Genomic DNA, 26,701 nt, shown 5'->3' on the forward strand with positions numbered 1-26,701 from the left:
CGGTTGGCGTTGTAAAGGACAATGGGGGTCATTCTGACCCTGGCGGTAAAATCCGCCAGGGCCAACGACCGCGGGAGCACCGCCAACAGGCTGGCGGTGCTCCCATGGGCATTCTGACCGCGGCGGTATAGCCGCGGTCAGAAACGGAAAACCGGCGGTGTACCGCCGGTTTCCCGCTGCCCTGGGGAATCCTCCATGACGGCGCAGCTTGCTGCGCCGCCATGGGGATTCCGACCCCCATACCGCCATCCTGTTCCTGGCGGTTTTGGCCGCCGGGAACAGAATGGCGGTATGGGGTGTCGTGGGGCCCCTGGGGGCACTGCAGGGGCCCCCGTAACAGGGCCCCACAAAGATTTTCAGTGTCTGCCATGCAGACACTGAAAATCGCGACGGGTGCAACTGCACCCGTCGCACCCCTTCCACTCCGCCGGCTCCATTCGGAGCCGGCATCCTCATGGAAGGGTGTTTCCCGCTGGGCTGGCAGGCGGCCTTCTGCTGGTCGCCCGCCAGCCCAGCGGGAAACCCAGAATACCCGCGGCGGTCTTTTGACCGCGCAGCGGTATTCTGGCGGTTCCCGCCAGGCCGGCGGCTTCCGCCGCCGGCCGGGGTCAGAATGACCCCCAATGTCCTTAACCTATTGGTTTTGGTTTGGAGTGTAGTGGATGTATACCAGGTGCCACAGCAACCCTCCCAGGCCTGTCGCTGAAGGAGAGAGGAATCAACAAGGCCGCCATCTTGGGAGTGTTTTTGCCTCATTCTTACAGACTGGCAGTGATAACCTAGAGATGCAACCCTTTCTAGTGTGGTTTCCTAAACTTTTATAGCACCAAATAAGCCACAAAGAGGCACCTTCATGGCATTTAACCCAGAGAATGAAGGGGTCAAAAGAGTTAGGAGCAAAGAAAAGGGGGCAGCCATATATTTCTGTGTTAAGCATTTAAAGGAATTATCTTCTACATTGGCAATACCAGCATAACTTTTAAAAACATTGACTGTATACAAAGAGACTAACAGAAGAGGAAGCTTAACTGCAAATTAATTATAGCGATTTTATTAAGAATGGCACCTGCTTTGCAGCGCTATGACATGGCAGAACCTGTATCACCAAGTGCTATGTTTAAAAAACAAAACGAGTTAATCCAAGACTGCCCCAACACGCATCAAACAAATTACCCTAGGGGAGAGTATGCTGCATAAGGGTCAGAGCTGCTGATCTTGGAGCAAAGGAACATGGTTCGAGTCTCGGCGCCAGCTCAACATCCTGTGATTCTTCGCAAATCACTTAGGGCCAGATGTAGTAAATTCCGGCTTTGCGACTCGCAAATTGCGAGTCGCAAAGCTGGATGCAGAATGGTGTCCCTGACACCATATGCGAGTCGCAAGAGGGTCGCAAAGGCCCACCTCATTAATATTAATGAGGTGGGTCGCAATTTGCAACCCCCTTGCGAGTCGCAGAACTCACAGGGATGGTGGCCTGCTGGAGACAGCTTACCACCATGTCTGTGACTGCTTTTAAATAAAGCAGTTTTTTTTTTTGTAATGCACCCCTTCCCTTTTGCGAATGGGTTACCACCAGTGTGACACTGGTGGTAACTGCGAATTGCTTTGCGACCGCGTTCGCGGTCACAAAGCAATTCTGCATAGCGATGCGACTCGCAAATAGGAAGGGGAACACCCCTTCCTATTTGCGACTCGCATTCCCATTTTGCGAGTCGGTAACCAGGTTACTGACTTGCAAAATGGGAATGGGCATCGCGATGTGGCTTTTGCGCCTCGCAAACAGCGATTTTCGCTGTTTGCGAGGCGCAAAAGCCTTGCTACATCTGGCCCTTAACCTCCCCGCGCTGCCAAAAATTAATGTGTAATGTAACCGGTGGTCAAGTAAAGCGCTGTAATACCTTTGTATCGAGCTCACGCTAAATGAACTCTGTTGGAAGAGGCCTAATTTACATCCAAAGGCTAGATGTTATGTGCTATCAAGCTTGAGGCCGTGAAGTGCTTGGGTCTGGAGTCACAACTCCTTTTCCACCATTTTGGAGACAACACCTTTCACCATCTTCTTGCCTAGAACCAACCAACATGCTTGGTTGGTGACCATCCGGAGGTTATCAAGAGCATGTGCAAGTCTGTTGGTTAATGCACCCACTGCAGAGGTCTTGACAGAACGAGAATATCACAGATTACAATTCTGACATAGCTTTTTCACCTCTTCATCTCTGCAAGGTCGATGAAATGAACTGCAGTGATTTTGTTAAGAATGACACCTGCTTTGCAGCACTATGAAATGACAGAACCTGTATTGCCAAGCGCTATGTAAAAATAAAACAAGTTATTTTCAGGCTGCCCCAATATATACCAGACAAAGAACCCTAGTGGAGAGGATGTGGTGTAAGGGTCAGAGCTGCCGACTTTGAAGCTGGGGAACACAGTTCAAGTTTCGGGGCTAGCGCAACATCCTGTGATTCTGGGTAAATCACTTAATCTCCCCCTGCTACCAAAAATTAATGTGTTCTTCTGAAATGTAACCGGTGCTCATGTAAAGCCCTGTAATACCTTTGTATCGATTTTGCGCTATATATAAACCTGCAAAAAAAAAAAAAAAGCAGCCAAGTACCTTTGTGTTGAGTTCGCCCTACATAAAACTGCAAAAAATTAAATAAAAATAAAAAAATTCCCCACAGACATCGAAAAGAAACAGCAAGATACCTGAAAGCAAGGAAGATGAAAAAACAACATACCGCCATGAGCGAAGCAGTGAGGCAAAAGAAAAAATAGTGCACCACACTAAGGTACCTTCCCGATCGTTCACTAATCCACGTAACAGGGTCAGTCTGCAAGGGGGTAGCAAAACTGCCTCACGGTGGGACAAACGTAAAGCATTTACCAACGACAACAAGGGATTTTTGAAAGGCAGGCCCAGGAATGAATGAAAGTGATGGGCCTGAGTTGGGTGTGGTTAAAGCCCTCAGAATAGATTACAACATGTCGAGAAGAGCGGCACATGCACACTTCTGTGCTTGACCTAAAAACATGGGGACAAATTTATCTTAGGCAGGTCACATTGCATGGTGTCCATCTGCAATGCAACATGGCTGCCACATACCTGTATCATACACAGTGCAAAAAGGATGAGTTACAGCAGTGGTTCTCAACCGTTTGACTTCTGTGAACCCCCACTTTATCAGTACAGGACCCTGGGACCCCAATTGAATCATTATTGGAATCCAGGGACCCCCCACTGAGTCATTGCTGGAAGCCGAGAACCCTGGCCGAAACATTGTCAATGAGTTGAACCGCAAAAAAATACACATGAAATACAGATGCAAGCATTCGTCAAACACATGCATAAATGACAACAAATTGTATTACATTTGCAAACAAATATAAATAAATAAAAAATTAACAGGAAGGTTGGAGCTTTTTTAAATTCAATTGAAGCCACACGTCATCCATACTATTTTCTGTTTGATGCATCTGCGCTGCTCCCACCAATCAATCTGAGGATCCTAATTAAATTCTTACCCTCTAATTTCAAATTCCCTGACATTTACTGTATGTTTTAAAATTTTCAGTTGTACACTTAGCCACTTTATTTACATACACTTCATTCGTCTGTTAATATTATTTAATTTTCTAAGCAGTTGAAGCCCCCCTGAGAAGGCTTCGTGGAACCCCAGGTGTCCCCGGACCACAGGTTGGAAACTACTGATTTACAGAATCATCAGTGTTCTTCAGGGGGATTCTTTCTCCAAATCCTTGTTTCACAACTCCTCTTCTTTAAAGATTCAGGGGCCACAGGGCTAGACTAGGTCACAATGTGAAGGAACATCAGGGAGACCATGCAGCAGACCATGGGAACACTGTCTGCTTTACCCAAAGCTCAACAGTTGTAATCTGTGCAATGGGAGCGGCCCTTGAATGCTTCCACAACACAAACGGATACTGACTGACCAGGGCCGTTGGTCACCACTCATCCACATGAGTGGGACGCAACATTGTTAAATTTCCTTGTGAATTGTAGGAAAAGGGACAAGGAAGCAATGCCACCCCCTTTTCTTTGGAAATGTCAAGGAATTGCAATGTTGACAGAGTGAGTCCCAAAGATGGTCGTGAATTGCAATGTTGGCGTCGTGAATCACAAAGATGGTCGTGAATTGCAATGTTGGCGTCGTGAATCACAAAGATGGTCGTGAATTGCAATGTTGATGTTGTGAGTCACAAAGGTTGTCGTGAATTGCAATGTTGGCGTCGTGAGTCACAAAGGTGGACGTGAATTGCAATGTTGGAGTTGCGAGTCACAAAGATGGTTATGGATTGCAATGTTGACGTTGCGAGTCACAAATATGGTCATGGATTGCAATGTTGACGTTGCGAGTCACCAAGATGGTCATGGATTGCAATGTTGATGTTGCGAGTCACAAAGGTGGACGTGAATTGCAATGTTGACGTTGCGAGTCACAAAGATGGTCATGGATTGCAATGTTGATGTCGTGAGTCACAAAGGTGGTTGTGAATTGCAATGTTGATGTTGCGAGTCACAAAGATGGTCATGGATTGCAATGTTGACGTTGCGAGTCACAAAGATGGTCATGGATTGCAATGTTGACGTTGCGAGTCACAAAGATGGTCGTGAATTGCAATGTTGACGTTGCGAGTCACAAAGATGGTCATGGATTGCAATGTTGACGTTGCGAGTCACAAAGATGGTCATGGATTGCAATGTTGACGTTGCGAGTCACAAAGGTGGTCGTGAATTGCAATGTTGATGTTGCGAGTCACAAAGATGGTCCTGGATTGCAATGTTGACGTTGCGAGTCACAAAGATGGTCATGGATTGCAATGTTGACGTTGCGAGTCACAAAGATGGTCATGGATTGCAATGTTGATGTTGCGAGTCACAAAGATGGTCATGGATTGCAATGTTGACGTTGCGAGTCACAAAGATGGTCATGGATTGCAATGTTGACGTTGCGAGTCACAAAGGTGGACGTGAATTGCAATGTTGACGTTGCGAGTCACAAAGGTGGTTGTGAATTGCAATGTTGATGTCATGAGCCACAGAGGTGGTTGTGAATTGCAATGTTACTTTGCTACACTGTCATTCTTGCAATGGCATCCCCACCCCCTCAGCTACCCCTGCTTCCCCCAAGGGGCGAGAAGGGCACCCTCCAGTGTAGGAAACCCTGCACCAGTACTGATATTCTTGCAGTGGCATCCCCTACAGAAGGCCCCCCTGCCATCAGAGGAATCCTGCCACCCCCTGCACTGCAAGCAGTGGTGGGGCCTTTGTTATGCCCCTAAAGCAGTGGCATAATCAATAACATTTCTGGTATTGCAATTAATGCCTCAGTCTCTTTGTTTCTCAGTCATTATAATGTAACAGAGGAGAAGACTGAGCCGGCCATATCCCAGAGCTAGCTAGTAAGCGAGGCGGTATGGTGCAGCGACCACCACAGGCACCTACGCCTCATTGTATTAATCTGGTTTGTGCTTTTATTAATCTCGGATGCTCTTCTGCTCGCCCTCAGGAGTGAATCTGTCTCCTTTTGTCAGATGTGCTTCGAGCGGGTGGGGAAGGGGCATCACAGAGCAGACGGGGACAAGTGGACACCAACTGTGGTAGTTGAAATAGTTATCCACCAATGTCCTGCGGTTCTAACATAGTTCTGAAAATTAGGCCAAGTACAACCCTTTCTTCACTTGACTCTCAGGGTAGCGAGGGTGAGCAGTCACAGGCTTCTCAAGGAGGTAGTGTGGGGGCAGAGACACATTCAACCAACTGATGCAATAGGTTCCTATCCAGCCGGTGCTTTTCTTATTACAAAGAGAAGTACCTTAATGTTACCACAAAACATAATACTGCTCACTCTAATCGAGGTTCAGTAAATGGTTCGATCGTACCTTCTACAGATTCTAGCTAAGTGTCCCTCACTATTAATGTCCTTTTCCAGATCCTATAATGCCCTTAATATATTTGGAATCCAGAGAAAATCACATTATAGATAATGAAAGGCACATATGTGAGTGCACTAAGTGACCACCAGGTTTGTAAATCATAGGTCTGTTTGTTTGATCTTGAGCTGAGAGAGTTCCCGGTAGCATCATTGCTTCCCTCTTGGTGGCATGGTAAATATTGCTGCACTTGAGAATACTCTGCACATCATTAGACTTCAGTTGTACCCCATTGACGGATATGAACACCTCTGGGTAACCTTCCCTTGCAAATACCTCCTTGAAGAACTCAACAATAGTGCTAGTAGTAGCATGAGACACTCATTTCAATTCCGGCCACTTTGAATGGTAGTCCACGAGAACTAACACAAAAAAAGCATCACACAGCAGAGCATAATATGGCCCTGAAACATCAAAACCCACTTTCTGCCATGGCGAGTATGGCCACAGCACTGGTTGAAGAGGAGCAGGAGCAGGTCTTAACATTTTCTCACTATTGGCACAAACGCCACATACTCTCACCACCCTGTCCACCATCCTATCAAGACCTGGCCACCAAAAACATGTTCAGATGAGCCTTTTCATGAAAGACGTTCCAGGATCTTCTCCCTGTGCCAACCAAAAAGTTACATTCTCATGCCTTTAGGTGGAATGCATTTTCCATTCTTAAAAATTACGGGGCATATTTATAACCCCTTAGCGCCACCATGTGCCACATTTGCGGCATTTATTGTAACGCAAATGTGGCATTAAGGTGGCATTTCCCATGCATCATATTTACAAAGGGGTGCAATGCTTGCATTGCGTCACTTTGTAAACCCTTGCGCCACATTGTGCCTGCGCCAGACATAATGTATGCAAAGGGGGCTTTCCCCCATTAGGGGGGCTGAAAAAATGGAGCAAGGAAATCAATGAGATTTCCTTGCGCCATTTTTTTCGGCACTTTTATTGCCTGCTCAGAGCAGGCGTTAAAAGGGGGCTTCCATTATTTATAATGGGCCCTTAGGTACTCTGAAGGAGTAGCGCCAACATTTTGGCACTGCTCCTGCTGAGTACATTATTAGCGTCACATAAAATGATGCCATTCCTCCCTACCCTGCTCCATGGTGCACCGTATTTTAAATACGGCGCACACATGGTGGTGGTAGGGGGCGCTAAGGGGCGCAAGGAAAGTAGCGCTGCGAAAAATCTGTCCCCAAATTTCCTTCCACCTTCAATTCTTCAGTCACTCTGCAGAAAGACATAACCTCCAGTGGCAGTTTGTTTGCTAGGCCATCCATCCACAACATACTTTCTTACATTTTGCCATAACTTGTCACTATCCTGGCACTCCCTCCATTTCTCTACCTCAATACCCTAGAGTATATCTGCAACAAATTCTGACATGGTAGCAACCACATCAACCCATTCTTGGGGTTTTCATGAGGCAAGTGTGATAAGCAGTGTGCCATAACATTGCTTTTGCCTGGTACACGCTCAACCGTGAAACAGTACAACCTTGCAATATGCATCCCAACCAAGGGTTTATGGTCCATTCTGAGCACACAGCGTTAACCCCAAATGTAATTGTGAAAATGCTCAAATCCCCAGATACATGCCAATAACTACTTTTCTATTACTGCGTACCTTCTCTCGGAGTCAGTGAGTGTACGAGAAGCAACAGTCATATTCCATATTTCATTTCCACACCTCTGGGATAAAACCCCTGCAATGCCATACATGCCAGCATCTACAGTAACAATGCCTTTTACTCCCATGCGAAAAGGTCATAATGTGAGTGCTGTGGAAATTTCAGTTTTGATCAGCTCAAGGGGAGATTGCTGCATTTCAGGCCTTACAAATGAAACATCCTTCCAGGTAAGCTCCCTGAAAGGCTCAATTTTTGTAGCAAACTCCTTAATAAGTCTGCTACAATATTCAGAAAGTCCTGCAAATTATACAATTTTTCATGACTTTCAGGAGATTTAATAACAGCATCTACCAACAATTTCTTTGGTACCACCCCTTCCCCGACACCCTGAGCCCCTTAGCGCCGTCCTACCGCCACCTTGTGTGCACTGTATTTAAAATATGGCGCACCATGGCGCAGGGTAAAGGGCAATAGCGTCATTCAATGGGACGCTATTGATGTACTCTGCAGGAGTAGCGCTAAAATGTTGCCGTTACTCCTGCAGAGTACATAGGGGCCCTTTATAAATAATGGAAGCCCTCTTTTAATGCCTGCTCTGAGCAAGCATTAAAAGTGCAGGTCAAAATGGTGCAAGAAAATCTCAAATTTCCATGTTCCAATTTTTTGGACCCCCCCTAATGGGGAAACGCTCGCTTTGCATACATTATGCCTAGCGCAGGCATAATGTAGCGCAAAGGGTTACAGAGTGGCACAATGCACGTAAATACTGCGTGGGGATTTTGGCCTCGTTGGCCCACACTAACGTAAAAAATAATTATGCTAATGTGGCGCAAGGTGGCGCTGGGGATTATAAATATGCCCCTCTGTGTTTCAGATACTCTACTGATCTGGAAAAAAATACATTTTTTCTCCTTCAGGGTTAACCCATTCTTTTTGAGAACTTCGTAAACCTTTTTAAGATATTCCATATGTTCATTTTCATCCCTACAGAAAATAAGCACATCATCTTGGAAACATTTTACAAATCCCTCTATATCCTTAAAAGGATGAAAATAGCTCTTTGGAACACAGACACCACAGAGGCTAATCCAACTCACATCCTCTTTACTTGGAATAGCTCCTGGGTGTGACAAATGTTAGGTAGCGGGAGTCCTCCGTTAATTAAATTTGATGGCACACTTGAACTCAAATCTTGGGTGGAGAAAATCTTTGTTCCATCCAGCATGCATACTACCTCGTTTATATTGGGTGAAGGGTGACAATCTACCACAATATAGGCATTAAAAGCCCTGAGGTCCACAAACAATCCCAAGGAATTATCGACCTTGTGGGCCAAAACTATCAGAGATGCCTACTTGAAAGATTTGACTTCCTCAATGACTCCCTCATTCACCATCTCCTATAACATTTGCTTCAACTCTTCACTTAGGTTGATTGGAACATACCTAGGTTTTTGCATCAGTTTAGCATTTGATGTTATGAGAATATACCTCCAGTCTACCAAACTGCTCAGTAAATTCTTCTGGGAACTGAGATGCAATCCAAATAATCACTAAAACTGGTTCTCTGCTCCTATGATTCAGCATTTTCCTCAATTTCCACTGGTCTCTCCATCCTAGTACATTCACTCCTTTAGACACAACATACAATTTTATCCTTGCAATCCTCCCTTTGAACGTTATATCAGCTTCCACGTACTCCACAACGTCTGTGGCTGTACCGTCAAAGCTTTCTACCATTATGTCAGACTCTTTCTAATCCTCCACACTCCATACCCTTTCTAACTTCTTTAGAAAATACTCATGGGTAATGACGGTCCATGGAGATCCAGAATCAGCCATAACTTCAAGCTCTTCAACCATTATACTCATTTTACACTTGGAGAATTTTTTACTTCAATACTATCTTCCTCCACTTCCGCATTCTTAAGGGATAATCAATCAATCAATCAATCAATTAATTTATAAAGCGCGCTATGTACCCGACAGGGTTTCGAGGCGCTGGGGAGGGGGGGGGGGGGTGCTGCTAGCGTTCGAAGAGCCATGTCTTGAGGAGTCTCCTGAAGGTGAGGAGGTCCTGGGTCTGGCGTAGTGAGGTGGGGAGAGAGTTCCAGGTCTTGGCGGCGAGGAAGGAGAAGGATCTGCCGCCAGAGGTCTTGCGCTGGATTCGGGGGACGATGGCGAGGGCGAGGTTGGCAGAGCGGAGTTGACGTGTGGGGACGTAGAAGTTGAGTCTGGTGTTCAGGTAGGTGTGTCCGGTGTTGTGTAGTGCCTTGTGTGCGTGGGTGAGAAGTTTGAAGGTGATCCTTTTTTCCACGGGGAGCCAGTGGAGGTCATTCAGGTGGGGGGACATGTGACATCGGCGGGGTATGTCGAGGATCAGGCGGGCGGATGCGTTCTGGATGCGTTGGAGTCGTTTGATGTCTTTCGTTGGGATGCCTGTGTAGAGTGCGTTGCCGTAGTCAAGTCTGCTACTGACGAGGGCTTGAGTCACCGTCTTCCTGGTTCCTGTTGGAATCCACTTGAAGATCCTGCGGAGCATGCAGAGGGTGTTGAAACAAGAAGAGGAGATGGCGTTGATCTGTTTGGACATGGTGAGAGCGGAGTTGAGGACGAAGCCGAGGTTTCGTGCGTGGCTGGCTGGGGGTCCGAGGGCGGTGGGCCACCAGGAGTCGTTCCAGGCCGAGGGGGTGCGTCCGAGGATGAGGACTTCCGTCTTGTCGGAGTTGAGCTTCAGGCGGCTGTTGCTCATCCACTCGGCGATGGATTTTAGTCCCTCGTGGAGGTTGGTTTTGGCGGGGAGCGGATCTTTGGTCAGGGAGAGGACGAGCTGGGTGTCGTCGGCGTAGGAGATGATGCTGAGGTTGTGTTGACGGGCCAGTTGTGCGAGGGGGGCCATGTAGACGTTGAACAACAAGGGGATAAGAGAGGAGCCTTGGGGGACGCCGCAGATGAGGTTGGTGGCTTTGGAGCGGAAGGGTGAGAGTTGGACTCTCTGGGTTCTGTCGGAGAGGAAGGATGAGATCCAGTTGAGGGCTTTGTCTTGAATGCCGGCTTCGTGGAGACGGGTTAGCAGGGTGCGGTGGCAGACTGTGTCGAAAACGGCTGATAGGTCGAGGAGGATGAGGGCTGAGGTTTCGCCGTTGTCCAATTGTTGTCTGATGTCATCTGTGGCGGCGAGGAGTACGGTCTCAGTGCTGTGGTTTCGTCTGAATCCAGATTGAGAGGGGTCTAGGATGGAGTTGTCTTCTAGGAAGTGGGCGAGCTGTGCGTTGACGATCTTCTGGATGACTTTCGCTGGAAAAGGGAGGAGCGAGATCAGTCGGAAGTTTTTGAGATCGTTGGGGTCAGCCTTGGGTTTCTTGAGGAGGGGTTGGATTTCTGCGTGCTTCCAGCTGTCCGGGAAGGTGGCGGTGTTGAAGGAGAGGTTGATGATCTTGTGGAGTTTGGGGGCGATGGTGGCGTCTGCTTTGTTGAATACGTGATGTGGGCACGGGTCCGTGGGAGAGCCTGAGTGGATGGAATTCATGGTTGTTAGGGTTTCGGCGTCGTCTACTTGGGTCCAGGTGGTGAGGCGGCAGGCGTGGGAGGAGTCGTCGGGGGTGGGGTCTGGCGGAGGTGCGGTGTTGAAGCTGTCGTGGATGGCTGCGATTTTCTGGTGGAAGAAGGTGGAGAGATCGTCGCAGAGTTTCTGGGAGGGACGGACGTCGTTGACGTTGGCGTTAGGGTTGGAGAGTTCCTTCACGATGCAGAAGAGTTCTTTGCAGTCGTGGGCGTTGTTGTTGAGGCGTTCTGTGAAGTGGGCGCGCTTGGCGAGTCGGATCCGTTGGTGGTGTTCACGGTTGGCATCCTTGAGGGTAGCAAGGTTGTCGGGTGTGCGCTCGAGGATCCATTTCTTCTTGAGTATCTGGCAGGTGCGTTTGGAGGTGGTCAGTTCGTCTGTGAACCAGGCTGGTTTTTTATTTTCTTGGTTGGCGGTGGGTTTCTTGAGTGGGGCTAAGGTGTTGGCGCAGTTGAGGATCCATTGATGGAGGTTGATGGCGGCGGTGCTCGGGTCGATGGGGTCGGGTGGTGGGTATTTGGCGAGTGTGCTGGTTAGTTGGTCTTCGGTGACTTTTCCCCAGCGGCGGTGAGGCGGTAGAGGGATGCGGTGGTGTTTGGTGTTTTTCTTGAAGGTAAAGTGGACGCAGTGATGGTCGGTCCAGTGGAGTTCGGAGGTGTGGCTGAAAGAGATGTGGTTGCTTGAGGTGAAGAGTGGGTCAAGCGTGTGTCTGGCGATGTGGGTGGGAGTGTTGACCAGTTGACGGAGTCCGAGGTTGAGGAGGTTGGTGGTCAGTGATGCGGTGCTGGCGTCGTTGTTGTTTTCCAGGTGGAAGTTTAGATCTCCCAGGAGGATGTAGTCTGGAGAGGCGAGGGCGTGGGTGCTTGCGAGGTCGGAGACGGTGTCGCTGAAGGGGGCTCTTGGTCCTGGAGGACGGTATATGAGGGTTCCTCTGAGGGTAGTGTTGGGATCCGTGTGAATCTGGAAGTGGAGGTGTTCGGCTGTCTTGAGGGTGTCGTCCGTGTGGGTGTGGATCTTGAGGGTAGATTTGTGGGCGATGACTATCCCTCCGGCGATTCCGTTGGTGCGATCTCTTCTGGTGATCTTGTATCCATCAGGTATGGCGATGGCGATGTCAGGGGCCGAAAAGTCGTTCCACCAGGTTTCGGTCAGTAAGGCCACGTCTGGGGCGGTGGTGTCGAGCAAGTCCCAGAGCTCGATGGCGTGTTTTCGTGCGGAGCGTTTGTTGAGGAGGATGCAGTGCAGGTGGTTTGTGTTGGTTGTTGCTGGCTTCGTTGTTCTGTTGCAGGAGAAGTTGCAGGTGCGGCAGGAAAAAGGTCCTTTGGTTTGCTTCGGGGTGGCCAGGAAGCACTCTGTGGAGGGGCCAGGGTTGAGGGCGAGGAGTTCGCTGGCCGAGTATCGGAAGCAGGAGGTGCGGGGGCGTGAGGACCAGGGGGGGTGGCGCTGGGCGCGGTCCAGGCGCGGACGGGCGCAGACGGGCTTGCCTCTGGCGAGCCAGTGGCGCAGATGTGCAGCGCCAGACATTAAGAAGGGAGGGGGGAGGGAGGAGCAGCTGGGAGGCGGGAGGCGGGAGGGAGCGGCGAATGGGGGCGCGAGGGGGGCGGGGCCGCAGGGAGGCAGCGGCAGGGAGTGGAGAGCAAGGGAGAGCGCACAAGGGGCGAAAACACAAAAAACAAGGCACAAAAAAGTTGGGCACAATTTTAAAAACAGTCACAATTTGAAAAAAGTCACAGAAATACACTAATGGCACAGTATACACTCGGGGAAACAGCAATCAGGGGGCACAACGGGGGCAGATGCGCAGGAGGCGAGGCGCTTGAAAACAGTAAAAACGCACTTACAGGACGGCGAAAAGTGGCACAAACAGAAGGGGCACGACGGGGGCAGAAGCGCAAGGAGGCAAGGCGCTGAAAAATGAGAAAAACACTTACAGGATGGCGGAAAGCGGCACACGGGTCAAGTGAAGCTTACTAGAGCCCACTAGACACCAGGGATGAGGCGCAGGAGGATGACTGCGGGTGGAGGAGGGCCTCGAACACGCTAGCAGCAGCGTGGGCGGGGGTCAGAGGCAGGAGACAGCAGGTTGGTGCTGCGGACGTGGGGGGCGAGCTCTAGACCTAAAACAGGTCAGAGGTCGCTCACTCGCGACGCGCAGCGCCAGCCATTAAGAAGGGAGGGAGGAGCAGCTGGGAGGCGGGAGGCGGGAGGGAGCGGCGAATGGGGGCGCGAGGGGGGCGGGGCCGCAGGGAGGCAGCGGCAGGGAGCGGAGAGCAAGGGGGCGCGCACAAGGGGCGAAAACACGAAAAACAAGGCACAAAAAAGTCGGGCACAATTTTAAAAACAGTCACAATTTGAAAACAGTCACAGAAATACACTAATGGCACAGTATACAATCGGGGAAACAGCAATCGGAGGGGCACAACGGGGGCAGATGCGCAGGAGGCGAGGCGCTTGAAAACAGTAAAAACGCACTTACAGGACGGCGAAAAGTGGCACAAACAGAAGGGGCACGACGGGGGCAGAAGCGCAAGGAGGCAAGGCGCTGAAAAATGAGAAGAACACATACAGGACGGCGGAAAGCGGCACACGGGTCAAGTGAAGCTTACTAGAGCCCACTAGACACCAGGGATGAGGGGCAGGAGGATGCCTGCGGTGGAGGAGGGCCTCGAACACGCTAGCAGCAGCGTGGGCGGGGGTCAGAGGCAGGAGACAGCAGGTTGGTGCTGCGGACGTGGGGGGCGAGCTCTAGACCTAAAACAGGTCAGAGGTCGCTCACTCGCGACGCGCAGCGCCAGCCATTAAGAAGGGAGGGGGGAGGGAGGAGCAGCTGGGAGGCGGGAGGCAGGAGGGAGCGGCGAATGGGGGCGCGAGGGGGTGGGCCGCAGGGAGGCAGCGGCAGGGAGCGGAGAGCAAGGGGGAGCGCACAAGGGGCGAAAACACGAAAAACAAGGCACAAAAAAGTCGGGCACAATTTTAAAAACAGTCACAATTTGAAAACAGTCACAGAAATACACTAATGGCACAGTATACACTCGGGGAAACAGCAATCAGAGGGGCACAACGGGGGCAGATGCGCAGGAGGCGAGGCGCTTGAAAACAGTAAAAACGCACTTACAGGACGGCGAAAAGTGGCACAAACAGAAGGGGCACGACGGGGGCAGAAGCGCAAGGAGGCAAGGCGCTGAAAAATGAGAAAAACACTTACAGGACGGCGGAAAGCGGCACACGGGTCAAGTGAAGCTTACTAGAGCCCACTAGACACCAGGGATGAGGCGCAGGAGGATGCCTGAGGGTGGAGGAGGGCCTCGAACACGCTAGCAGCAGCGTGGGCGGGGGGTCAGAGGCAGGAGACAGCAGGTTGGTGCTGTGGACGTGGGGGGCGAGCTCTAGACCTAAAACAGGTCAGAGGTCGCTCCCTCGCGACGCGCAGTGCCAGCCATTAAGAAGGGAGGGAGGAGCAGCTGGGAGGCGGGAGGGAGCGGCGAATGGGGGCGCGAGGGGGGCGGGGCCGCAGGGAGGCAGGGAGCAGAGAGCAAGGGGGAGCGCACAAGGGGCGAAAACACGAAAAACAAGGCACAAAAAAGTCGGGCACAATTTTAAAAACAGTCACAATTTGAAAACAGTCACAGAAATACACTAATGGCACAGTATACAATCGGGGAAACAGCAATAAGAGGGGCACAACGGGGGCAGATGCGCAGGAGGCTAGGCGCTTGAAAACAGTAAAAACGCACTTACAGGACGGCGAAAAGTGGCACAAACAGAAGGGGCACGACGGGGGCAGAAGCGCAAGGAGGCAAGGTGCTGAAAAATGAGAAAAACACTTACAGGACGGCGGAAATCGGCACACGGGTCAAGTGAAGCTTACTAGAGCCCACTAGACACCAGGGATGAGGCGCAGGAGGATGCCTGCGGGTGGAGGAGGGCCTAGAACACGCTAGCAGCAGCGTGGGCGGGGGTCAGAGGCAGGAGACAGCAGGTTGGTGCTGCGGACGTGGGGGGCGAGCTCTAGACCTAAAACAGGTCAGAGGTCGCTCACTCGCGATGCGCAGCGCCAGCCATTAAGAAGGGAGGGGGGAGGGAGGAGCAGCTGGGAGGCGGGAGGGGGGAGGGAGCGGCGAATGGGGGCGCGAGGGGGGAGGGGCCGCAGGGAGGCAGCGGCAGGGAGCAGAGAGCAAGGGGGAGCGCACAAGGGGCGAAAACACGAAAAACAAGGCACAAAAAAGTCGGGCACAATTTTAAAAACAGTCACAATTTGAAAACAGTCACAGAAATACACTAATGGCACAGTATACACTCGGGGAAACAGCAATCAGAGGGGCACAACGGGGGCAGATGCGCAGGATGCGCTTGAAAACAGTAAAAACGCACTTACAGGACGGCGAAAAGTGGCACAAACAGAAGGGGCACGACGGGGGCAGAAGCGCAAAGAGGCAAGGCGCTGAAAAATGAGAAAAACACTTACAGGACGGCGTAAAGCGGCACACGGGTCAAGTGAAGCTTACTAGAGCCCACTAGACACCAGGGATGAGGGGCAGGAGGATGCCCGCGGTGGAGGAGGGCCTCGAACACGCTAGCAGCAGCGTGGGCGGGGGTCAGAGGCAGGAGACAGCAGGTTGGTGCTGCGGACGTGGGGGGCGAGCTCTAGACCTAAAACAGGTCAGAGGTCACTCACTCGCGATGCGTAGCGCCAGCCATTAAGAAGGGAGGGGGGAGGGAGGAGCAGCTGGGAGGCGGGAGGCAGGAGGGAGCGGCGAATGGGGGCGCGAGGGGGGCGGGCCGCAGGGAGGCAGCGAAAGGGAGCGGAGAGCAAGGGGGAGCGCACAAGGGGCGAAAACACGAAAAACAAGGCACAAAAAAGTCGGGCACAATTTTAAAAACAGTCACAATTTGAAAACAGTCACAGAAATACACTAATGGCACAGTATACACTCGGGGAAACAGCAATCAGAGGGGCAAAACGGGGGCAGATGCGCAGGAGGCGAGGCGCTTGAAAACAGTAAAAATGCACTTACAGGACGGCGAAAAGTGGCACAAACAGAAGGGGCACGACGGGGGCAGAAGCGCAAGGAGGCAAGGTGCTGAAAAATAAGAAATACACTTACAGGACGGCGGAAAGCGGCACACGGGTCAAGTGAAGCTTACTAGAGCCCACTAGACACCAGGGATGAGGCGCAGGAGGATGCCTGCGGGTGGAGGAGGGCCTCGAACACGCTAGCAGCAGCGTGGGCGGGGGGTCAGAGGCAGGAGACAGCAGGTTGGTGCTGCGGACGTGGGGGGCGAGCTCTAGACCTAAAACAGGTCAGAGGTCGCTCCCTCGCGACGCGCAGTGCCAGCCATTAAGAAGGGAGGGAGGAGCAGCTGGGAGGCGGGAGGCGGGAGGGAGCGGCGAATGGGGGTGCGAGGGGGGCGGGCCGCAGGGAGGCAGCGGCAGGGAGCGGAGAGCAAGGGGGAGCGCACAAGGGGCGAAAACACGAAAAACAAGGCACAAAAAAGTCGGGCACAATTTTAAAAACAGTCACAATTTGAAATCAGTCACAGAAATACACTAATGGCACAGTATACATTCGGGGAAACAGCAATCAGAGGGGCACAACGGGGGCAGATGCGCAGGAGGCGAGGCGCTTGAAAACAGTAAAAACGCACTTACAGGACGGCGAAAAGTGGCACAAACAGAAGGGGCACGACGGGGGCAGAAGCGCAAGGAGGCAAGGCGCTGAAAAATGAGAAAAACACTTACAGGACGGCAGAAAGCGGCACACGGGTCAAGTGAAGCTTACTAGAGCCCACTAGACACCAGGGATGAGGCGCAGGCAGATGCCTGCGGGTGGAGGAGGGCCTCGAACACGCTAGCAGCAGCGTGGGCGGGGGTCAGAGGCAGGAGACAGCAGGTTGGTGCTGCGGACGTGGGGGGCGAGCTCTAGACCTAAAACAGGTCAGAGGTCGCTCCCTCGCGACGCGCCAACCATTAAGAAGGGAGGGAGGAGCAGCTGGGAGGCGGGAGGGAGCGGCGAATGGGGGCGCGAGGGGGGCGGGGCCGCAGGGAGGCAGCGGCAGGGAGCAGAGAGCAAGGGGGAGCGCACAAGGGGCGAAAACACGAAAAACAAGGCACAAAAAAGTCGGGCACAATTTTAAAAACAGTCACAATTTGAAAACAGTCACAGAAATACACTAATGGCACAGTATACAATCGGGGAAACAGCAATCAGAGGGGCACAACGGGGGCAGATGCGCAGGAGGCTAGGCGCTTGAAAACAGTAAAAACGCACTTACAGGACGGCGAAAAGTGGCACAAACAGAAGGGGCACGACGGGGGCAGAAGCGCAAGGAGGCAAGGTGCTGAAAAATGAGAAAAACACTTACAGGACGGCGGAAATCGGCTCACGGGTCAAGTGAAGCTTACTAGAGCCCACTAGACACCAGGGATGAGGCGCAGGAGGATGCCTGCGGGTGGAGGAGGGCCTCGAACACGCTAGCAGCAGCGTGGGCGGGGGTCAGAGGCAGGAGACAGCAGGTTGGTGCTGCGGACGTGGGGGGCGAGCTCTAGACCTAAAACAGGTCAGAGGTCGCTCACTCGTGATGCGCAGCGCCAGCCATTAAGAAGGGGGGGGAGGGAGGAGCAGCTGGGAGGCGGGAGGGGGGAGGGAGCGGCGAATGGGGGCGCGAGGGGGGCGGGGCCGCAGGGAGGCAGCGGCAGGGAGCAGAGAGCAAGGGGGAGCGCACAAGGGGCGAAAACACGAAAAACAAGGCACAAAAAAGTCGGGCACAATTTTAAAAACAGTCACAATTTGAAAACAGTCACAGAAATACACTAATGGCACAGTATACACTCGGGGAAACAGCAATCAGAGGGGCACAACGGGGGCAGATGCGCAGGATGCGCTTGAAAACAGTAAAAACGCACTTACAGGATGGCGAAAAGTGGCACAAACAGAAAAGGGGCACGACGGGGGCAGAAGCGCAAGGAGGCAAGGCGCTGAAAAATGAGAAAAACACTTACAGGACGGCGGAAAGCGGCACACGGGTCAAGTGAAGCTTACTAGAGCCCACTAGACACCAGGGATGAGGGGCAGGAGGATGCCTGCGGTGGAGGAGGGCCTCGAACACGCTAGCAGCAGCGTGGGCGGGGGGTCAGAGGCAGGAGACAGCAGGTTGGTGCTGCGGACGTGGGGGGCGAGCTCTAGACCTAAAACAGGTCAGAGGTCGCTCACTCGCGATGCGCAGCGCCAGCCATTAAGAAGGGAGGGGGGAGGGAGGAGCAGCTGGGAGGCGGGAGGCAGGAGGGAGCGGCGAATGGGGGCGCGAGGGGGGCGGGCCGCAGGGAGGCAGCGGCAGGGAGCGGAGAGCAAGGGGGAGCGCACAAGGGGCGAAAACACGAAAAACAAGGCACAAAAAAGTCGGGCACAATTTTAAAAACAGTCACAATTTGAAAACAGTCACAGAAATACACTAATGGCACAGTATACAATCGGGGAAACAGCAATCAGAGGGGCACAACGGGGGCAGATGTGCAGGAGGCGAGGCGCTTGAAAACAGTAAAAACGCACTTACAGGACGGCGAAAAGTGGCACAAACAGAAGGGGCACGACGGGGGCAGAAGCGCAAGGAGGCAAGGCGCTGAAAAATGAGAAAAACACTTACAGGACGGCGGAAAGCGGCACACGGGTCAAGTGAAGCTTACTAGAGCCCACTAGACACCAGGGATGAGGCGCAGGAGGATGCCTGCGGGTGGAGGAGGGCCTCGAACACGCTAGCAGCAGCGTGGGCGGGGGTCAGAGGCAGGAGACAGCAGGTTGGTGCTGCGGACGTGGGGGGCGAGCTCTAGACCTAAAACAGGTCAGAGGTCGCTCCCTCGCGACGCGCCAACCATTAAGAAGGGAGGGAGGAGCAGCTGGGAGGCGGGAGGGAGCGGCGAATGGGGGCGGGGCCGCAGGGAGGCAGCGGCAGGGAGCGGAGAGCAAGGGGGAGCGCACAAGAGGCGAAAACACGAAAAACAAGGCACAAAAAAGTCGGGCACAATTTTAAAAACAGTCACAATTTGAAAACAGTCACAGAAATACACTAATGGCACAGTATACAATCGGGGAAACAGCAATCAGAGGGGCACAATGGGGGCAGATGCGCAGGAGGCGAGGCGCTTGAAAACAGTAAAAACGCACTTACAGGACGGCGAAAAGTGGCACAAACAGAAGGGGCACGACGGGGGCAGAAGCGCAAGGAGGCAAGGCGCTGAAAAATGAGAAAAACACTTACAGGACGGCGGAAAGCGGCACACGGGTCAAGTGAAGCTTACTAGAGCCCACTAGACACCAGGGATGAGGCGCAGGAGGATGCCTGCGGGTGGAGGAGGGCCTCGAACACGCTAGCAGCAGTGTGGGCGGGGGTCAGAGGCAGGAGACAGCAGGTTGGTGCTGCGGACGTGGGGGGCGAGCTCTAGACCTAAAACAGGTCAGAGGTCGCTCCCTCGCGCCGCGCAGTGCCAGCCATTAAGAAGGGAGGGAGGAGCAGCTGGGAGGCGGGAGGGAGCGGCGAATGGGGGCGCGAGGGGGGCGGGGCCGCAGGGAGGCAGCGGCAGGGAGCGGAGAGCAAGGGGGAGCGCACAAGCGGCGAAAACACGAAAAACAAGGCACAAAAAAGTCGGGCACAATTTTAAAAACAGTCACAATTTGAAAACAGTCACAGAAATACACTAATGGCACAGTATACAATCGGGGAAACAGCAATCAGAGGGGCACAACGGGGGCAGATGCGCAGGAGGCGAGGCGCTTGAAAACAGTAAAAACGCACTTACAGGACGGCGAAAAGTGGCACAAACAGAAGGGGCACGACGGGGGCAGAAGCGCAAGGTGGCAAGGTGCTGAAAAATGAGAAAAACACTTACAGGACGGCGGAAAGTGGCACACGGGTCAAGTGAAGCTTGCTAGAGCCCACTAGACACCAGGGATGAGGCGCAGGAGGATGCCTGCGGGTGGAGGAGGGCCTCGAACACGCTAGCAGCAGCGTGGGCGGGGGGTCAGAGGCAGGAGACAGCAGGTTGGTGCTGTGGACGGTGGGGGGCGAGCTCTAGACCTAAAACAGGTCAGAGGTCGCTCCCTCGCGACGTGCAGTGCCAGCCATTAAGAAGGGAGGGAGGAGCAGCTGGGAGGCGGGAGGCGGGAGGGAGTGGCGAATGGGGGCACGAGGGGGGCGGGGCCGCAGGGAGGCAGCGGCAGGGAGCGGAGAGCAAGGGGGAGCGCACAAGGGGCGAAAACACGAAAAACAAGGCACAAAAAAGTCGGGCACAATTTTAAAAACAGTCACAATTTGAAAACAGTCACAGAAATACACTAATGGCACAGTATACAATCGGGGAAACAGCAATCAGAGGGGCACAACGGGGGCAGATGCGCAGGAGGCGAGGCGCTTGAAAACAGTAAAAACGCACTTACAGAACGGCGAAAAATGGCACAAACAGAAGGGGCACAACGGGGGCAGAAGCGCAAGGAGGCAAGGTGCTGAAAAATGAGAAAAACACTTACAGGACGGCGGAAAGCGGCACACGGGTCAAGTGAAGCTTACTAGAGCCCACTAGACACCAGGGATGAGGCGCAGGAGGATGCCTGCGGGTGGAGGAGGGCCTCGAACACGCTAGCAGCAGCGTGGGCGGGGGTCAGAGGCAGGAGACAGCAGGTTGGTGCTGCGGATGTGGGGGGCGAGCTCTAGACCTAAAACAGGTCAGAGGTCGCTCACTCGCGATGCGCAGCGCCAGCCATTAAGAAGGGGGGGGGAGGGAGGAGCAGCTGGGAGGCGGGAGGCGGGAGGGAGCGGCGAATGGGGGCGCGAGGGGGGCGGGGCCGCAGGGAGGCAGCGACAGGGAGCGGAGAGCAAGGGGGAGCGCACAAGGGGCGAAAACACGAAAAACAAGGCACAAAAAAGTCGGGCACAATTTTAAAAACAGTCACAATTTGAAAACAGTCACAGAAATACACTAATGGCACAGTATACAATCGGGGAAACAGCAATCAGAGGGGCACAACGGGGGCAGATGCACAGGAGGCGAGGCGCTTGAAAACAGTAAAAACGAACTTACAGGACGGCGAAAAGTGGCACAAACAGAAGGGGCACGACGGGGGCCGAAGCGCAAGGAGGCAAGGCGCTGAAAAATGAGAAAAACACTTATAGGACGGCGGAAAGCGGCACACGGGTCAAGTGAAGCTTACTAGAGCCCACTAGACACCAGGGATGAGGCGCAGGAGGATGCCTGCGGGTGGAGGAGGGCCTCGAACACGCTAGCAGCAGCGTGGGTGGGGGTCAGAGGCAGGAGACAGCAGGTTGGTGCTGCGGACGTGGGGGGCGAGCTCTAGACCTAAAACAGGTCAGAGGTCGCTCCCTCGTGACGCGCCGTGCCAGCCATTAAGAAGGGAGGGAGGAGCAGCTGGGAGGCGGGAGGGAGCGGCGAATGGGGGCTCGAGGGGGGCGGGGCCGCAGGGAGGCAGGGAGCGGAGAGCAAGGGGGAGCGCACAAGGGGCGAAAACACGAAAAACAAGGCACAAAAAAGTCGGGCACAATTTTAAAAACAGTCACAATTTGAAAACAGTCACAGAAATACACTAATGGCACAGTATACAATCGGGGAAACAGCAATCAGAGGGGCACAACGGGGGTAGATGCGCAGGAGGCGAGGCGCTTGAAAACAGTAAAAACGCACTTACAGGACGTCGAAAAGTGGCACAAACAGAAGGGGCACGACGGGGGCAGAAGCGCAATGAGGCAAGGTGCTGAAAAATGAGAAAAACACTTACAGGACGGCGGAAAGCGGCACACGGGTCAAGTGAAGCTTACTAGAGCCCACTAGACACCAGGGATGAGGCGCAGGCGGATGCCTGCGGGTGGAGGAGGGCCTCGAACACGCTAGCAGCAGCGTGGGCGGGGGTCAGAGGCAGGAGACAGCAGGTTGGTGCTGCGGACGTGGGAGGCGAGCTCTAGACCTAAAACAGGTCAGAGGTCGCTCACTCGCGATGCGCAGCGCCAGCCATTAAGAAGGGAGGGGGGAGGGAGGAGCAGCTGGGAGGCGGGAGGCGGGAGGGAGCGGCGATTGGGGACGCGAGGGGGGCGGGGCCGCAGGGAGGCAGCGGCAGGGAGCGGAGAGCAAGGGGGAGCGCACAAGGGGCGAAAACACCAAAAACAAGGCACAAAAAAGTCGGGCACAATTTTAAAAACAGTCACAATTTGAAAACAGTCACAGAAATACACTAATGGCACAGTATACACTCGGGGAAACAGCAATCAGAGGGGCACAACGGGGGCAGATGCACAGGAGGCGAGGCGCTTGAAAACAGTAAAAACGCACTTACAGGACGGCGAAAAGTGGCACAAACAGAAGGGGCACGACGGGGGCAGAAGCGCAAGGAGGCAAGGCGCTGAAAAATGAGAAAAACACTTACAGGACGGCGGAAAGCGGCACACGGGTCAAGTGAAGCTTACTAGAGCCCACTAGACACCAGGGATGAGGCGCAGGAGGATGCCTGCGGGTGGAGGAGGGCCTCGAACACGCTAGCAGCAGCGTGGGTGGGGGTCAGAGGCAGGAGACAGCAGGTTGGTGCTGCGGACGTGGGGGGCGAGCTCTAGACCTAAAACAGGTCAGAGGTCGCTCCCTCGTGACGCGCCGTGCCAGCCATTAAGAAGGGAGGGAGGAGCAGCTGGGAGGCGGGAGGGAGCGGCGAATGGGGGCGCGAGGGGGGCGGGCCGCAGGGAGGCAGCGGCAGGGAGCGGAGAGCAAGGGGGAGCGCACAAGGGGCGAAAACACGAAAAACAAGGCACAAAAAAGTCGGGCACAATTTTAAAAACAGTCACAATTTGAAAACAGTCACAGAAATACACTAATGGCACAGTATACACTCGCGGAAACAGCAATCAGAGGGGCACAACGGGGGCAGATGCACAGGAGGCGAGGCGCTTGAAAACAGTAAAAACGCACTTACAGGACGTCGAAAAGTGGCACAAACAGAAGGGGCACGACGGGGGCAGAAGCGCAAGGAGGCAAGGTGCTGAAAAATGAGAAAAACACTTACAGGACGGCGGAAAGCGGCACACGGGTCAAGTGAAGCTTACTAGAGCCCACTAGACACCAGGGATGAGGCGCAGGAGGATGCCTGCGGTGGAGGAGGGCCTCGAACACGCTAGCAGCAGCGTGGGCGGGGGTCAGAGGCAGGAAACAGCAGGTTGGTGCTGCGGACGTGGGGGGCGAGCTCTAGACCTAAAACAGGTCAGAGGTCGCTCCCTCGCGCCGCGCCAGCCATTAAGAAGGGAGGGAGGAGCAGCTGGGAGGCGGGAGGGAGCGGCGAATGGGGGCGCGAGGGGGGCGGGGCCGCAGGGAGGCAGCGGCAGGGAGCGGAGAGCAAGGGGGAGCGCACAAGCGGCGAAAACACGAAAAACAAGGCACAAAAAAGTCGGGCACAATTTTAAAAACAGTCACAATTTGAAAACAGTCACAGAAATACACTAATGGCACAGTATACAATCGGGGAAACAGCAATCAGAGGGGCACAACGGGGGCAGATGCGCAGCAGGCGAGGCGCTTGAAAACAGTAAAAACGCACTTACAGGACGGCGAAAAGTGGCACAAACAGAAGGGGCACGACGGGGGCAGAAGCGCAAGGAGGCAAGCTGCTGAAAAATGAGAAAAACACTTACAGGACGGCGGAAAGTGGCACACGGGTCAAGTGAAGCTTATTAGAGCCCACTAGACACCAGGGATGAGGCGCAGGAGGATGCCTGCGGGTGGAGGAGGGCCTCGAACACGCTAGCAGCAGCGTGGGCGGGGGGTCAGAGGCAGGAGACAGCAGGTTGGTGCTGTGGACGTGGGGGGCGAGCTCTAGACCTAAAACAGGTCAGAGGTCGCTCCCTCGCGACACGCAGTGCCAGCCATTAAGAAGGGAGGGAGGAGCAGCTGGGAGGCGGGAGGGAGCGGCGAATGGGGGTGCGAGGTGGGCGGGGCCGCAGGGAGGCAGCGGCAGGGAGCGGAGAGCAAGGGGGAGCGCACAAGGGGCGAAAACACGAAAAACAAGGAACAAAAAAGTCGGGCACAATTTTAAAAACAGTCACAATTTGAAAACAGTCACAGAAATACACTAATGGCACAGTATACAATCGGGGAAACAGCAATCAGAGGGGCACAACGGGGGCAGATGCGCAGGATGCGCTTGAAAACAGTAAAAACGCACTTACAGGATGGCGAAAAGTGGCACAAACAGAAGGGGCAAGACGGGGGCAGAAGCGCAAGGAGGCAAGGTGCTGAAAAATGAGAAAAACACTTACAGGACGGCGGAAAGCGGCACACAGGTCAAGTGAAGCTTACTAGAGCCCACTAGACACCAGGGATGAGGCGCAGGAGGATGCCTACGGGTGGAGGAGGGCCTCGAACACGCTAGCAGCAGCGTGAGCGGGGGGTCAGAGGCAGGAGACAGCAGGTTGGTGCTGTGGACGTGGGGGGCGAGCTCTAGACCTAAAACAGGTCAGAGGTCGCTCCCTCGCGACGCGCAGTGCCAGCCATTAAGAAGGGAGGGAGGAGCAGCTGGGAGGCGGGAGGCAGGAGGGAGCGGCGAATGGGGACGCGAGGGGGGCGGGGCCGCAGGGAGGCAGCGGCAAGGAGCGGAGAGCAAGGGGGAGCGCACAAGGGGCGAAAACACGAAAAACAAGGCACAAAAAAGTCGGGCACAATTTTAAAAACAGTCACAATTTGAAAACAGTCACAGAAATACACTAATGGCACAGTATACACTCGGGGAAACAGCAATCAGAGGGGCACAACGGGGGCAGGAGGCGAGGCGCTTGAAAACAGTAAAAACGCACTTACAGGACGGCGAAAAGTGGCACAAACAGAAGTGGCACGACGGGGGGAGAAGCGCAAGGAGGCAAGGCGCTGAAAAATGAGAAAAACACATACAGGACGGCGGAAAGCGGCACACGGGTCAAGTGAAACTTACTAGAGCCCACTAGACACCAGGGATGAGGCGCAGGAGGATGCCTGCGGGTGGAGGAGGGCCTCGAACACGCTAGCAGCAGCGTGGGCGGGGGTCAGAGGCAGGAGACAGCAGGTTGGTGCTGCGGACGTGGGGGGCGAGCTCTAGACCTAAAACAGGTCAGAGGTCGCTCCCTCGCGCCGCGCCAGCCATTAAGAAGGGAGGGAGGAGCAGCTGGGAGGCGGGAGGGAGCGGCGAATGGGGGTGCGAGGGGGGCGGGGCCGCAGGGAGGCAGCGTCAGGGAGCAGAGAGCAAGGGGGAGCGCACAAGGGGCGAAAACACGAAAAACAAGGCACAAAAAAGTCGGGCACAATTTTAAAAACAGTCACAATTTGAAAACAGTCACAGAAATACACTAATGGCACAGTATACACTCGGGGAAACAGCAATCAGAGGGGCACAACGGGGGCAGATGCGCAGGAGGCGAGGCGCTTGAAAACAGTAAAAACGCACTTACAGGACGGCGAAAAGTGGCACAAACAGAAGGGGCACGGCGGGAGCAGAAGCGCAAGGAGGCAAGGCGCTGAAAAATGAGAAAAACACTTCCAGGACGGCGGAAAGCGGCACACGGGTCAAGTGAAGCTTACTAGAGCCCACTAGACACCAGGGATGAGGCGCAGGAGGATGCCTGTGGGTGGAGGAGGGCCTCGAACACGCTAACAGCAGCGTGGGCGGGGGTCAGAGGCAGGAGACAGCAGGTTGGTGCTGCGGACGTGGGGGGCGAGCTCTAGACCTAAAACAGGTCAGAGGTCGCTCCCTCGCGCCGCGCCAGCCATTAAGAAGGGAGGGAGGAGCAGCTGGGAGGTGGGAGGGAGCGGCGAATGGGGGCGCGAGGGGGGCGGGGCCGCAGGGAGGCAGCGTCAGGGAGCAGAGAGCAAGGGGGAGCGCACAAGGGGCAAAAACACGAAAAACAAGGCACAAAAAAGTCGGGCACAATTTTAAAAACAGTCACAATTTGAAAACAGTCACAGAAATACACTAATGGCACAGTATACACTCGGGGAAACAGCAATCAGAGGGGCACAACGGGGGCAGATGCGCAGGAGGCGAGGCGCTTGAAAACAGTAAAAACGCACTTACAGGACGGCGAAAAGTGGCACAAACAGAAGGGGCACGACGGGGGCAGAAGCGCAAGGAGGCAAGGCGCTGAAAAATGAGAAAAACACTTACAGGATGGCGGAAAGCGGCACACGGGTCAAGTGAAGCTTACTAGAGCCCTTGCTAGATAATACCACACCTCGTCCACTCTCACATTCCACACTGCAACCACACTACCAATCTCATTTCCCCTTTCCCAGCAGTCTCACTTCATTCACATACAACAATTTGTTTTTCACATTTCTACAGTTTTTCTTCAAATCCTTGCAAACGCAGGCAAAGTGTCCAATCGTACCACATGTTTTACACTCCTTTCCTGTGGCAGGACACTGAGACAAAGAAGCAAAATGATTGGTACTCTCACAGCAAAAACATGTTGTACTTGTCATACTTTCTTCCCTATTGACTACCATGGGAGTTGCTACCAGCTTACACACGCACATTCTCACACTCATCCTTA

The sequence above is a fragment of the Pleurodeles waltl genome, chromosome 3_1 (assembly GCF_031143425.1).
Source record: "Pleurodeles waltl isolate 20211129_DDA chromosome 3_1, aPleWal1.hap1.20221129, whole genome shotgun sequence".
Taxonomy (NCBI): Eukaryota; Metazoa; Chordata; class Amphibia; order Caudata; family Salamandridae; genus Pleurodeles; species Pleurodeles waltl.